The 14,782-nt window shown below is 41.8% G+C and overlaps 1 protein-coding gene across 9 annotated transcripts in view; it reads right to left on the bottom strand.

Annotated features, from left to right (window-relative positions):
- The window catches only part of DNMT3A (DNA methyltransferase 3 alpha), a 1,939,932-nt gene that overhangs the window by 663,483 nt on the left and 1,261,667 nt on the right, over nucleotides 1-14,782 (bottom strand). The gene's annotated exons all lie outside the window — the stretch shown is intronic.

Raw genomic sequence — 14,782 nt, 5'->3', positions numbered from 1 at the left:
CACTTTGAGACTGCTGTCACTGTGTATTATTTGGATTTCATTCTGGACATGCACTGTAGCCTTCAAGTGCTCATCAATAATCCCACAAAGGAAGCACGATTTCACCTAATATTGCTTGAGGCATTACAAAAATCATCCCAGGGCCTGAATCCGAACATGTCTTTGAGGCCCTTTTACATTATGGATTATGGTAACTCCCTTGCAGGGATTCCAAACCACAATCAATGAATCAGCACTATTAACAGATGTGCTTTTTTCCAGGTAATGATCCATGAAAATGTGCTCATGGCACCTTCAAATATGCAAATCTGTACTTTGCCATTATAAGTGCTAGAACAATACTTTTGAGTGAAATATGTTTTCTTGCCATTTATATTACTTGTGTATATGTTATATAAGAAAAGAGTACTAGCTTGTAATCCTAGTTCTGCATCATAGGAATCTTTATTGAAGTCAAAAGCATTTTGAATGATTTACAGCTGTCTGCCTGGACCCAGACTACTGTACCATAGATATGAAGATCAATCAACATGACAGGGTGTGAGGAATCCATTTGTTCACAGAACGGATGTGAAAAAGGTGTAGAACAAAATTAACTTGATAGGCTTCTAATGTAAAACAGAGTGAACAGAGACCTGTGGCTTCAAGAACTCCAGAGAGTACAACTACCTTGTGATGCCTTGTACTGACAATTTGCCACACAGACTCAGTGCTTTTCTGCGAAACAATTCAGGATCAGATTTTCTAATGTCCAACTCAAGAAATCCCGAGAGGTGGGTGGGTTGTTTGACTTCAATGAAGAGTCCTACAATACAGAATTACAACTACAAGTAACTTTTTCTTCTTCATCGTAAGTTCTTCGTTGGTGGTCCTAAACGTCTGAATCGAGTAGTAAGCTTTAATAATTCAGTAGCAGCTGTTGTGCAGAAGGAAATAATTAAATGATGAAATAAATAATCTCTGCTTCTATATATATTTAAATAGGTTTACCTTACAATAAATAAATATGTAAACAGATTATTGCACAAAGGGAATCTACTTACTGAAGTGGGATCCTTGAGCCAAAATTGGGATGCAAGCGGTGGGGTGAGGGTCCCGGAGAGCTGTTCGCCACCCGTAAGGAGATCCAGGCGGGGCGTGGAGAAGGAGCAGAGACCGCCCACTGGGGAAGCACTGACGCTGATGTTTTCTGCTCCACACGGACTCGGAGTTCCGAGTTCGGGACACTCCCCTCGCTAGCCTGTCATCATGTCACAACCAATCGCAGCGGGGCATGGTGCTTTAAATGTGGGTTTGGAAAGTACTGACTAGTTTGGCGGCATCTGAGGAAGTCAGTTTCATGACGAAACGCGTCATGCCGTATGCCAAAATAAATTAGCATTTTTCTTGGTGACCCGTGTGTGCTCGAACTTCTTTTTGCAAGGGAGTCTGGTCTTGGTATTTTGGTGCGGCCACAGCACCATTGAGCGCCCACCCCAGAAGCTGTTCGGCGGACCAGTGGCAAACTTTTGGAAGAATCTAAAAACTTTTTGGAAACGCCGAACCACCACGGTATCCCGTAAACCAGCATTGTTATTGCACAAAGGGAATCTACTTACTGAAGTGGGATCCTTGAGCCAAAATTGGGATGCAAGCGGTGGGGTGAGGGTCCCGGAGAGCTGTTCGCCACCCGTAAGGAGATTCAGGCGGGGCGTGGAGAAGGAGCAGAGACCGCCCACTGGGGAAGCACTGACGCGGATGTTTTCTGCTCCACACGGACTCGGAGTTCCGAGTTCGGGACACTCCCCTCGCTAGCCTGTCATCATGTCACAACCAATCGCAGCGGGGCATGGTGCTTTAAATGTGGGTTTGGAAAGTACTGACTAGTTTGGCGGCATCTGAGGAAGTCAGTTTCATGACGAAACGCGTCATGCCGTATGCCAAAATAAATTAGCATTTTTCTTGGTGACCCGTGTGTGCTCGAACTTCTTTTTGCAAGGGAGTCTGGTTTTGAGATATCTATATATATATATATATATGTATATATATGTAATCCACAGGTGAATGGGAACACCCGTTGCCTCCAGAACGAAGGGCGCGTCGAAGAAGAGACCTCCCAAACACGGTCACAAATAGATTCTTTATTGCCAGCTTTTCAGCTGGCAATAAAGAATCTATTGCACAGACACGGCATCGATTGCTTTTCTAAAGTTTGGAGAATGAATATATATATATATATATTAATTTAGTTTTTTCACTGTTGCAATTGCCGAAATAATCGTGATTATGCTTTGTTTATAAAATGTATGGTCATCAGCCCACATGCTTACCTGTACCCAATCGCAGCGCAACTAAGTGCATCTTCTGTTTTAGTGAATATTTGTTTTAAATAGAAACACCAATATGGCGCATTTCAGGTTGAGAAAGGCAGCTTGTCTGCCGAAACGCGTTCCTGTTTTGTCCTGAGCCCGATGTAACCTGCGCAAATAAACGAGAGAACACCCATGAAACGAGTGCTTTTCCTTGATCGGATTTGGTTGGGGATTATATATATATATATATATATATATATATATATATATATATATATATATATATATATATATATATATATATATATATATATATATATATATATATATATATATATAGTATAATTTAAATATGTAGATAAAGTGAAGTTTCTTTATACCATCCATTTTCTACTTGAAGAGATTCTTTAGCATTTCATGCCATACTCTAGAATCTGTTTTGAGCATATATATATCAAGGCAATAATGTCTAGTAACAATAATGTCTAGTAAAGCTGTGCATTGATTTTGAAATTGCTACGCCCCAAATGTCTGCAATAGAAACATTTTGTAGCCATGCGTCAGAAGCTGCCCTGGCTCTAGTAGTATAAATTATAGGTCTACTAGGAAGAGATTTGGTGCTTGTTGGTAGCTAGATGCATAGTACAACCCATCTAGCAATGGATTGTTTAGAGGTGTATTCTCCTTTTCTAAAGTTATGATAGATGACAAACAGGTGATTAGACTTATATTTTGTTTCAAGGAGATAAACTTTTAGAACCCTTTTGATGTCCACGGAGTGGAGGTATTTTTCAGTCGAAGTGGAATGGTTGGTGAATTGATAGACCGCTTCATATGAAAACCTTAGGTAAGAATGCTGGATTTGTTCTCAATACTCCTCTACTATAGTAGAATATAGTGTAGGGTTCTACTGCAGAGTACACTTGTATTGTGTTAACATCTTTCACCGAAGTAATAATTAAAAAGGCTACTTTCTAAGAAAGGTATTGTAAAGTTGATGTACAGATGGGTTCAAAAGCTGGGTCCATTGATTTGTTTTAGACCACATTAAGTTCCTTTAACAGGAGGCAATATATTTTTTAAGTCCTTCCAGAAAATCCTCAATTAGTTTGAACAAAGAAGTTTGTAAGGGCGTTATCCTATACACTGTTATGGAAGCTACATGAACTTTCATCAAAAATATTTGTAGTTGTAATTGGGCCAAATGTAGTAAATACAGAAGCATAACTTCTTATTGGCACATACTGAGATTATGACCATTGTTTTGGTACCATATGCACAATCGTTTCCCATTTCATCGCACAGAACTGTCTGGTAGCAAGATGCTTGCCTCTTTTTAAGATTTGCATTCATGTCGGAGGCAGTCCTAGATGACTGCACTGTCTTACTTGAGGAGTCATGCTGCCAAATTCAACTTTGTCAGGTTTGGATGTAAAGGTTGGTCCTAAAGTCTCCATAACAGAAGGAGTTTGAGTGGAAGTATCTTGCATAAAAGCAAACAACGATGAGCGCAGATTAGCAAACCACCATTTTCTTAGCCACCCTGGCGCTATCTGGATCATCTTCCCTGGTGAAATGGACAGTTTCTGGATTACTAGAGTTGTCTGGGGAAGGTGAGTAAAAGCGTACAGAAATCTTGAGGCCAAGTCATCAAAAGGGCTTTGCCTTTCGACCGGTGGTCTCGTCACTAAGTCACTGCATTTGTTTTAGTTTTCTGCCATAGCAAAGAGATCTATAGATGCCTTTTTGAATGTTCTGCAAAAAACTTCTTCATCCAACATTAAACTCGTCAGTTTCTTCATAGTACCTGCTTAAAGAGTCTACACAACAGTTGATATATGAACCACTGTAATGTTTATCTTCTTCGCTAACACCCGATGCCAAATTCTTTGAGCTTCCAGAGATAGTGTCCTCCATCTGAGGACTCCCTGTTTGTTAATGTAAAACATATTGGTTTATTTGTCCATTTGAATCGTGATTGTTGAGCAGTAAGGACAGAAATAATACCTACAGAGCTAAATGAATTGCTCTCAAGTCCAACATATTTATGATACGTTTGTTTCTTTTGCGATTATCGACCCCGAACAGTTAGATTATCTACATGCACTTCCCAGCCTAAGATGAAGGCATCTTTTACAATACTTTGCACTGTTCTTCTCTTTCTGAACAGAACTCCTTGTAGTAGATTGTTCCTAATATCCCACCAACTCAGAAATTGCCTTGCTGCTGGTGAAAGTGAGACGATCCTCCCATGTGTTATAATTCTGACTCCAGTGGACTTACAGGCATTTTTGTAGATTTCTCATATGGTCTTGCATTTGGGATAACATAAATGCAAGAGACCTCAAAAGCGATGTTATCCTGCTTCCTGCTATCCTATCTATGCTGAAGAAAGATGCACTCTTTGCTTTATTGGGTCCACATTTGTCTCAAAACATGTCAGTCTTTAAACTGGAAGTAATTAAGACTTCTGATAATTTATAATAAGTCCTAGATGTTTTACTAGTTTGCAAGTTCATTCAAAATCCTGTTTTACTTTCCATTAAGTTTGTGCTTTTAGAAGCCAATCATTTGGATAAGGATAGATGTATATCCCTTGTGTTCACAAGTGAGCAGCGACCTCCTGCCTTGCACTTCAAGAACATACACTGTGTTGATTTCAGGCCGAAATGGAGACTTTGTAATGGTAATGCTGTTGGCCCACTACAAATCAAGGATTTTCTGGAATGTGGATTTATTGGGATATGAAAATATGCATCTTGTGTATCCATTAGACACATCCAGTCATTTTGTTGCATATGATGGACAATCAGATGTAACCCAGTATATGATTATTTGTTTGGGGATGTATGTTGTGTACTAGAAGTAAATCCAAGACTGGTCTGTAATTTGGACTTTGGCCTTGATCCCTTTGTTTGCATGATACTTTTTCTATGGCTTTTTTTCAATGGACGTTAGGAAGTTTTTTCCCTTAACATCTTTAGCTGATGTTTTTTGGTATTTTTGTGGGGTTGCAAACGAGGTGTCTTCCTGAAGGGAAGGTAGTATTCTTGAGATACAATGCCTTTGTAATTGAATACTACTGTTTCAGAAGAAGAGACAACTACCCATACCAGAGCGGAATTTGAGGGGGTAAGCGGGGAATGCTTTAACTGTCTCCCTGAAGAGTGTCTGACTTTTCTGATAGTGTTAATTTTGCCCTTCTTGGTATTGATTATAGGGTTGATAAGGCTATCAATGGGATTGAACCATCTTCTTGTTCCCGGGCTTGAATTTTTGAAGAATTTCTTCTTCTCCTCTAGGCCAACTGCACACAATATCAGCTTAATTTTTCCACTTTGTGCATTTCATCTGCATGTTGATGAAACAAAGAAGTACAGGAGAATGGGAGATTGCCAACCTTTAGTTGGTCATCTGGCTTTATTGAGTTTAATCAAAGCCACGAAGATCTTCTAATGGTTACATCATGACTGTAGGAGGTAGATGTCACAACAGAGTCTGCTACTGCACTTATTTGAAACAATTAAGATTTCCTCCAATTGTTCTATTTAGCGTTGCTGGCAGTCCCTGGGTAGATCCTCAATGATTGTCTTTGAGGCAGTCCATTATTTCTCTGTGGAAACAAGCCAATCAAGCAGTAGCACTATAGTTTTTAAATATGGACTGTTGCTCTTTCACAAACTTTTCGGTATGCCAAATCACATTTCTTGCTCTCCTCTTCTGCAGGGGTAGAGGACTCAGGGAGTGATGCATGTGTGCGCGTGACAGATGTGACTATTATAGAATCAGATATTGAGTCACCTTTTAAGAAATCTGGATCCTGTCGAGGGGGGTTTATATTTCTTTAAAAGCCTTGGGGTAGCAGATATTATTGTTGCCGGTGTCAGAAATACTTCTTGTGCAATGTCTAAGACACCAGGAACCATGGGGTGTAAGATTGTAGAGTCTGTAAGATGACTGGCGCTGCCAGTTTGGAGGTTTTCAGTAAAATATCCAGTTCACCTCTTGCCACAATATCATGGAATGTGTTGATTTCATCCATTGGGAATGCAGGTGGTGGAGACAATGGCGCAGATGTAGAAAGAGTGGGTGGTATCAGTGGCCGTGAATGCCGAACATGATGTCATTGGAGTTCTGCATACTCTTTCTTCAAGTGAAAGTTTAAACAGCATTAGACAGAGTAGAGACATAGAGGTTGTTTTAGCACCATTCTTAGGGTGAAGCATCTCTTAAAGAGAGTCAGCAGATGGAATAAGTATAATTTACTTACCTGTAATCCTAGTTCTCTTCCAGGGGTATCCTCATCAAAGTCATAAGCACTTGAATATTCCCGCCCATGCGAGGGGACCCCGGAAAATATATAAAAATGATATATGAAAACATATATACAGATATATATATACACACATATAGTTTCTTTTTCTTTTTTTTTAAATCAATGCAGCCTTCCAGACACAACAGGCTAAGCAATGCTGTAAAATCTTGTCTTTGCACATATACAAACAAACCAGGAAGACCAAAAGACACTTGAACTGCTTTTATTGAACAGCAGAAAAGTAGTCCTGCAAAGAGAAAGGCAGGCATTGTTAGCCCATAGGCTGCATTGTAACTTCAATAGCATAGAAACTGAAAGCAAAGGTAGAGAATCACAAAACTGGCACCATGCCTTTAAGGCAGCTGTGGCTCCTAGCCTCCCAACATGTCTCAGGGGTGACAGTCACTTGTTCTTTGCGGAGACCCGGAGGTCAGGGCACAAAGATTTAACAATTTTGGATCATTTGCCCGGGGAGGTGGGTGGGTTGCTAATGACTTTGATGAGGATACCCCTGAAAGAGAACTAGGATTACAGGTAAATAACTTATCCTTCTCTTCCAGGGGATCCTCATCAATAGTCATAAGCACTTGAATCGAGTAGCAAGCCCATCCCAGCTTCCTGCGGGCAATTGAGTACCATTAAAAACAGTAACATCAAAGAATCAAATTCAAATGACTTTAGAATTGAAATAAATTCCTCAAGGAGGCTTGGCCAAATTGAGTATTTGCTCTGGAATCAGAATCGAGACAGTAGTGTCTCGTGAAAGTATGCACCGATTTCCAAGTGGCTGCCTTGCAGATCTCAGCAATCGGTACATTGTGTAAAAAAAAAGACACTGTAGCTGCTTTTACCCTAGTGGAATGCGCTTTGCAAGAAGCCAGAAGAGGTTTATTTGCCAATTGATAAGCCAGATGATGCAAGACACTATCCATCTGGAAATGGAATGCTTGGAGGCCGGGAAACCTGTTCTGATGGCACCATAGTTAAGAAATAATTGATCAGACTTTCTAATGGTCTAGGACTTATCCAAGTAGAATTTCAGAACTCTCTTTAAAGTCTAGGGAATGGAGTGAACTTTCTGCTGGCGTAGATCGATAGGGAAAAAAAGTAGGTAGAGAGATCGTTTGGTTCACATGGAAATCCGACACCATCTTCCGAAGGAAGGAGGGGTGGGTTATTAAAACCACTCTGTTGTGATGAAAAACTGTATATGGTTCTTTGAAACAGAGCGCCTGAATCTTGCTTACTCAACAAGCTGAAGTAATCGGCACCAAAAAAGCGGCTTTCTATTTAAGGTGCTGAACGGTCGCTTTGTGAATAGGTTCAAAAGGGGGACCCATCAGTTTGGAAACAACCAGGTTCAACTCCCAAGGAGGAGAAGGAGGCTGGACAGGGGGGAAATCTTTCTTGAGCTGGAAGAAAGAAGACCAATTTGGAGACTTTCTTTGGGCCGTAATGGCAGCTAAGTGTACCTTAATGGAAGTATACTTTAGACATGATTTGGCCAAATGCAGGAGATAAGGTAAAATTATCTCCTCTTGCACCCTGGTAGGCTAGAAACCATTACATATACACCACAAATAAAACCTTTTCCATTTAAAAGAATAGGAATGTCTTGTGGAAGGTCTTTTGGACTCCTTCAAAATATTCATACAGTCCTGAGGGAGATTTAGGTGGGCGTATTGTAGGACCTCAGGAGCCATGCTGCTAAGTTCAGCGAGGGAAGGTTGGGATGATGGATCCGACCGTTCATTTTGGACAGAAGGTCCGATCTGCATGGAAGCCTCCTGTGTGGACACACCGAGAGATGTAGCAGGTTCGGGTACCACCACTGCCGTGGCCAGTCTGCTGCTATCCGAATCATTCTCATCCTGGAGCGTGAGAGTTTGGCTATTTCCTTCGGTATGAGAGGAAGAGGCGTAAAAGCGTAAACAAATGTTCCTAGTCGATCAAAAGGGCATTCCCGATCCTGGTCGGTAAAACCTTGACGCGAAGGCATGGCATATTTTGTTTAATTGGTCTGCAAAGAGATCGATGGTTGGATGTCCCCATTGTTGAAAAATGTCCGCCACCACTTCGTCGTTTAGCACCCAGTCTTTTTCATCTTCGAAGTCATGACTTAGAGAGTCCGCCTGTGAATTCTGTTCCCAGGGCAGATGGACCGCTGTGATTGAGAGCTGGCTGGCCAGGAGCCAATGCCAGATCGCCTGAGCCACCAGGGATAGCGGGCGAGAGGGAGTTCCCCCCCCTGCTTGTTTAGGTAGTACATGGTGGTTGTGTTGTCCGTTTGTAGGTATATTGACTTGAACTGTATCGACGGATAGAACGCCTTGAGGGCTAGATGTACTCCCGTAGTTCCAGCATGTTTATATGATATTTTTTTCTTTGCTCGACCACTTGCACGGAGTCTGCAGAAGACCCATGTGTGCACCCCAACCCTGAAGTGAGGCGTTTGTGATTAAGGATTGCGTTGGGGGAGGTTGGTGGAAAGGGACTCCCACCAGGAGATTTCTTCAATGAGTCCACCAGGGAATGGATGCTCTCGCGGACTGGGAAAAAAGAATCCGGTCTTATCGTGCCGACGTCTGATCTCATTTGTCTTTCAAGTCCTGCTGCAGAGGTCTCATTCTCAGTCTGGAGTTGGGGACTAGAAAAATGCAAGATGCCATCGACCCAAAACAAAGAGGTGATGCAACTTGCCGAACTGAGGACTGATGCACTTGAAGAAGGAGATTGCACCTCAGTTTGATTGATAACAGTCTTTCCTCCGAAGGAAACACTTTTCCTGCGCTGTAGTACAGAGTAGCCCCTAGGTAGGCAATTCTTTGAGTGGGCGGATTCCTCCATATTTACATGAAGGTCCAAGTGTTGTAGTAAGTTCAGGCAGATCCAATAGTGTTTTTCACCGTTTGAGGAGATGAGCCCTTTAGAAGCCAGTCGTCCAGATATGGATAGACTAACAGACCTTGGCGAAGTAAAGCAGCGGCTACCACTGCCATGCAATTTCTGAATACTCGAGGTGCCGATTTCAGGCCGAACAGTTGGACTCTGTACTGATAATGCTTGGAGCCTACCATGAAGCGCAGGAACTTCCATGTTCCGATTGCACAACGGCACCGGAAGTAAGCATCCTGGAGGTCTATCGAGCACATCCAATCCCCTTTCTGAAGATGTGGATATATTTGATGGAGCGCCAGCATACAAAACTTTTCTTTTTGGATGACTTTGTTGAGGGAACGGAGATCCAGAATAGGCCTGAAACTCTTTTTGATCCTTCGTTTGAACTAGGAAGCATATGGAGTATACCCCTTTTCCTCGTTGTGATGGAGGAACCTCCTCTATGGCCAATTTCTGTATGAGAGTGGGCATCTCCTGACGCAACAACGGCAGTTGGTGAACTCTTGACTTTACAGGGGGAATGCACTTTAGAGGAGCACGAAAACATAGTGCATGAATATCCACTCTATAGTATATTCAGCACCCGCTGATCGTTTATGTTGTGCCACTCTTTTACATGTCCGGCGATACTGCCTCCCACTGGTGTGGGCAACGGTGTCAGAGAAAGTGAATGTTCATTGTTTACTGGTGTTCTTGGCTGTTGCAGAGGACTGTCGGGCGCTGCTCTACCTCTGGAAGGCCGACGTCCCTTAGAGTGAGACTTGGACTAGTGGTACTGCCTTTGGGACCATTGATGGGCTTGAACCCTCTGTTGGAACGCCCTACAATCGTAAGGACTGTACCGACGTCTGAACTCCTCCTTTTTCTCTAAACCCACAGCTTTAAGAGTGTCCAGTTCAGGCTTCATCCTGGCCATCTCTTCATCGGTGTGAGAACCGAAAAGGGACTTTCCAAAAAATGGAAGGTTCAGGATGCGCTGTTGGGCTTCTGGTTTTAAGGCTGTAAGTCACAACCAGGAGGATCTTCCTGCGCATATGCCATGTGAGTATGAGGGAGCAGCTAGAGATGCCCCATAAGCTGCCGCACTGATCATTTGATTAGCAACGAGGGCTCCCTCCTGGACAATCTCCCCAAAATCTTGGAGGTCCTCTTTGGGTAGTTTTTATTTGAAACGTTCTAGGGAGTCCCACAATGCTCTATCATAACGGCCCAACAGGGCTGCAGCACAAGATATTTTCAAAGATGCAGCTGCAGAGCCGCAAGCTTTTCTCCCGCAAGAATCTTGGGCTCTGCTCTCCTTGCCCGGACTTCCATGCAGCATACTAACATTCTGTCACCACCTCCCAAAAGACTATGTTGCACAGTTTATAGAGTTATTGTATCTTCCCTGTCTCCGTTCTTGTGACACCACTTGTTTTGCAAGAATTCTTGGAGTAGGTGTTTATGTAATCTGGAATTGGGAACCAGAACAAATGCATACATTCATGCTGCCCAGGAAGGATATACTTGTCTGAGTGATGGGGCTGTTGTTGTTTTCAGAGAAATCTTGAAATGTACAGATAACAAACAGTCTTTTCTCCTATATGAGGCACTTTTGCTTGCAGCAGGTCTAGGTGACCCTGAGACATTGTGTTCTTTGCAATGGGACGCCAAACCAATCTTTAAGAGTTGATCTGTAGATCCAGATCGCAGGGGACACACAAAACATGATCCAACTCTTGTTGTAATATTAATTCAGATTTTACTTTAGCAACCAATTTGTCCAAGTATAAGTAGAAGAATATCCCTTCTCCCGCATTGCTGTTGCCATCACTGCTATAGATCTAGAAAAAACTTGTGGAGCTGATTTCAGTATGTATATGTATTAGGGAGGTGAAGAAGTCTCTAAACTGGTTCACTGATCTGAATCCAACAAGATCAATAAACCAGTTTAGAGAGTTCTTCTGCTCCCTATTAAAAACAAAAACAAAGCAATTAAGCGTGCAACTCTCAGGGCTGTAGCTAAACTTTTTTACCTCTGAAAAACTGGAGGGAGACAGAGGCTCTTTAAAGGTTAGACACAACCTCAAGTAGGAGTGCAGGATCAATCCCTCAGGCCCCACATAGAAATGAACTGGATTTTGAGATCTTGGAATAAATGTTCATAAGCCAGCAGTTAAGAAGATTGAAATTGAATTTGTATTTTCTTCATTCAGAAATAGACAAAAAAGGACAACACGTGTTTCACAACACACATTGCTTCATCAGAGCCAGTTCAAGATTAAATTCTCCTGATAACTCTATGCAATATCAGCACTAATGTGTACTTTCAAAGACAAGTTCTGTGATTCCAGAAAACATATAACAAGAAAATTAATACGACTTGTGTAGTTGCACAAGATAATTCAAAATGTGTTCTGTTCACCCGAGAGGAACTCGATTTTATGGCATGATAACCATGTCCAAGGTGGTAGATGCCCAGCGAAACTACACAAGTCGTATTAACTATGCATATAACAAGAAAATTATCAGGAGTATTTAATCATGAACTAGCCCTGATAGAGAGACATGCGTGTCATGAAACACGTATTGGCCTGTCTTTTCTATTTCTGAATGAAGAAAATAAAAATTCAATTTGAATCTTCTTTACGACTAATGAACATTTATTGATTCCAAGACCTCAAAATCCAGTTTTTTAAATACATTTTTACCTACAGCACCAGTCATTTTGCTGTCTTTTTTTTAGGAGGTACAGGGGAAGTAGATGCTTCCTGGGGTGGACACAACAAATGAGGCAGTGAGGTGATGTTTCCCTTAGAACGAAGAGATTCTATTCTGGAGATCTGTATTTTTCTTTGGACATCAGTCAACCAGCTTTATGGAGACTAGAGTCAAAAAGGTATGCATCCTGGATTCCAAAAACCCAGAGCCAGAGTTATAATGGGTTCTGGCTGTGTTTTAGGAAGAAGAGTTCTGAAGATGATGGATATTTTGTGAACTGTAATAGATTTCTCCATGTTTACATTTCTAGCTGCTCTCTTTCGAACCTCATGCACAGAAATCACATGGTCTACCACAAAAGAGCTAGTAGACAGCAATTCTAGAGACTGTATTCTGTATTGAGAATCCACTCAATCTTATACTGATGGGAACATGACCATTCTCAAATAAGTGAGTTATAACTATCTGAGCAGATCTTCTCTCTTGACAGAGCCTAGAAAAAAGGTCCTTCTTTTGAGCAGGCTAATTTTCCATTGATTGTGTCTGCTTTGTGTTGATATAGTGCCATGGTTGAGGACATGTGTTTTATGTTATGTGGAATCAATCTGGTTTTCGTCACTTTTTGAGATATTCAGTAATGGCAAGACCTCAATAATATGTGCAGAAATAGAATGATCTTTCATAAACAAATGTGCCCTGCTAAACTGGACAGCTTGTAATGCAAGGCTTTCTCAAGGACACTACTTGCAACATGAATAAGCCCAGTAACAGACACCGTTATCATAGCACATATAGATGAGATGAAAGGTCTACCTCTGATTGGTTACTGCATTTCTAATACTTGGAAAACCCCCACTGTCCCAATTACTGGACACATAAGAATGGCAAGCACCACCACACTATACCATTCAGGTGGCACACACTATTAGCTTCTTCTGATTGGTTATGTATCCAATAATTATGTAATCTGTACTGCCTGGTGATAAACATGTGATGTATAAGTTCATAATTACAAAGAAATTCTATTGTACTCGTGATTTTATTGGACATGTACCGAAACGCCTTTTAGTGGTTTACAGAAAAGGCTGTGCTGAACTTCTGCAAATTGACCACTAGGTTACCCATCCTGTTGTCAATGTGTAACACGTACAGTAAATTCTCTTTGCATGTGAACCCTGATGGAGTCTTTATCCTATTTTATGTAGGTTTCTACATCTGGTGGAGTGTACAGGCATTACTGGGGCCACTGGATACCAAATTCTTCCTTGATTACCTGACCCCAGCAGGCTTTGACATACATAGACGTTTCAGACACTGTGCCGTAGTCCGGTGACTGTGACATGGCATTATACACCCAAAAGCGCGAGTTGAGTGTGGCAGCAGGGATTTTCACTAGTTCTGCACCAGAAGAGTGGGCTGCAAACTGGTGGTACTGACACTGTTGGCACCACACATTGCCATCAAAAGATGCACCACTCCGAGCACTGCCTGCCTTTTGTCTAATGATTGTGACTAATTATGTTTTTTTCATTAATGTGTGCTCATCACTGGCAGACACACACATCTAAGTAACATGGCACTGCCAGGTGCAGAGGGACACCTCTTTGTAGTTGACTGGGACATTGCACGCTTCCTCTGCTGGTGGTACAGCTCGCTGTGGGCAATGAGGCAGGTTGCTTCACTATTGACCTTTCCTTCACTATTCATTTATTCCCTAGAACATAAAAATGCCTGAAATGGGTTAATGAGAATGAAAATAGTTGCATGTGTAATTATGACAGGATAGCGTGGGTGGAGTACAGGGATCATTTGTTCAAGTAGGGGACAGCCTTGTGGAATATGGACTTTTAGAAAGGGAACACAAGGGTTAGTGGGATATGAAGCATATGAATTGGCAGGTAAAGGGATGGAAAGTAGAAATACGTTTTGTGATTAGGTAAACACATTTGAAAACTGCTTTAATACACAGCAGAAATCATAATTCTGCAAAGAGGAATGAAAAAACATTGCCAGCACATAGGCTGCATTGCAGAAAAATCAGTGTAGAAAGCTGAAAAGCCAACACACAGAATAAACTGGCAACATGCCTTTAAGGCAGCCATGACCCCTAGCTTCCCATCACGCCTCAGGAGTGAGATAGTTCAGTTGTTCTTTGCGGAGACCCGAAGGCCATGACACAAAGAGATGACATGTATCTTTATCAATTGCCTGGGGAGGCGGGTGGGTTGCTTATGACTTTGATGAGGATACCCCTGGAAGAGAACTACAATTACAGGTAAGTAACTTACCCTTCTCTTCCAGGGGATCCTCATCAATAGCCTTAAGCACATGAATAGAATAGCAAGCCCAACCCCTCATCCTGCGGGCAAGTAACCAGAGTACAATAAAGATACATTGTAAGAAAAAAACATTACAAAGACTCCAATTAAGCTAGCATTGGAACAGATTCCTCAAGGCCTGGCCTACTTGGGTATCCGCTATGGAGTCAGAATCCAGACAGTAATCAGCCTTTCTAATGAATTTTTTGTTCCCTCCAAATAGATTTTGAGAACCCTCCTGAGGTCTAATGAATTAAGAG

The sequence above is a fragment of the Triturus cristatus genome, chromosome 6 (assembly GCF_964204655.1).
Source record: "Triturus cristatus chromosome 6, aTriCri1.1, whole genome shotgun sequence".
In the NCBI taxonomy this organism is placed as follows: Eukaryota; Metazoa; Chordata; class Amphibia; order Caudata; family Salamandridae; genus Triturus; species Triturus cristatus.
Note: the sequence above shows the minus strand (reverse complement) of the source record. Positions and strands in the feature narration are given on the sequence as shown.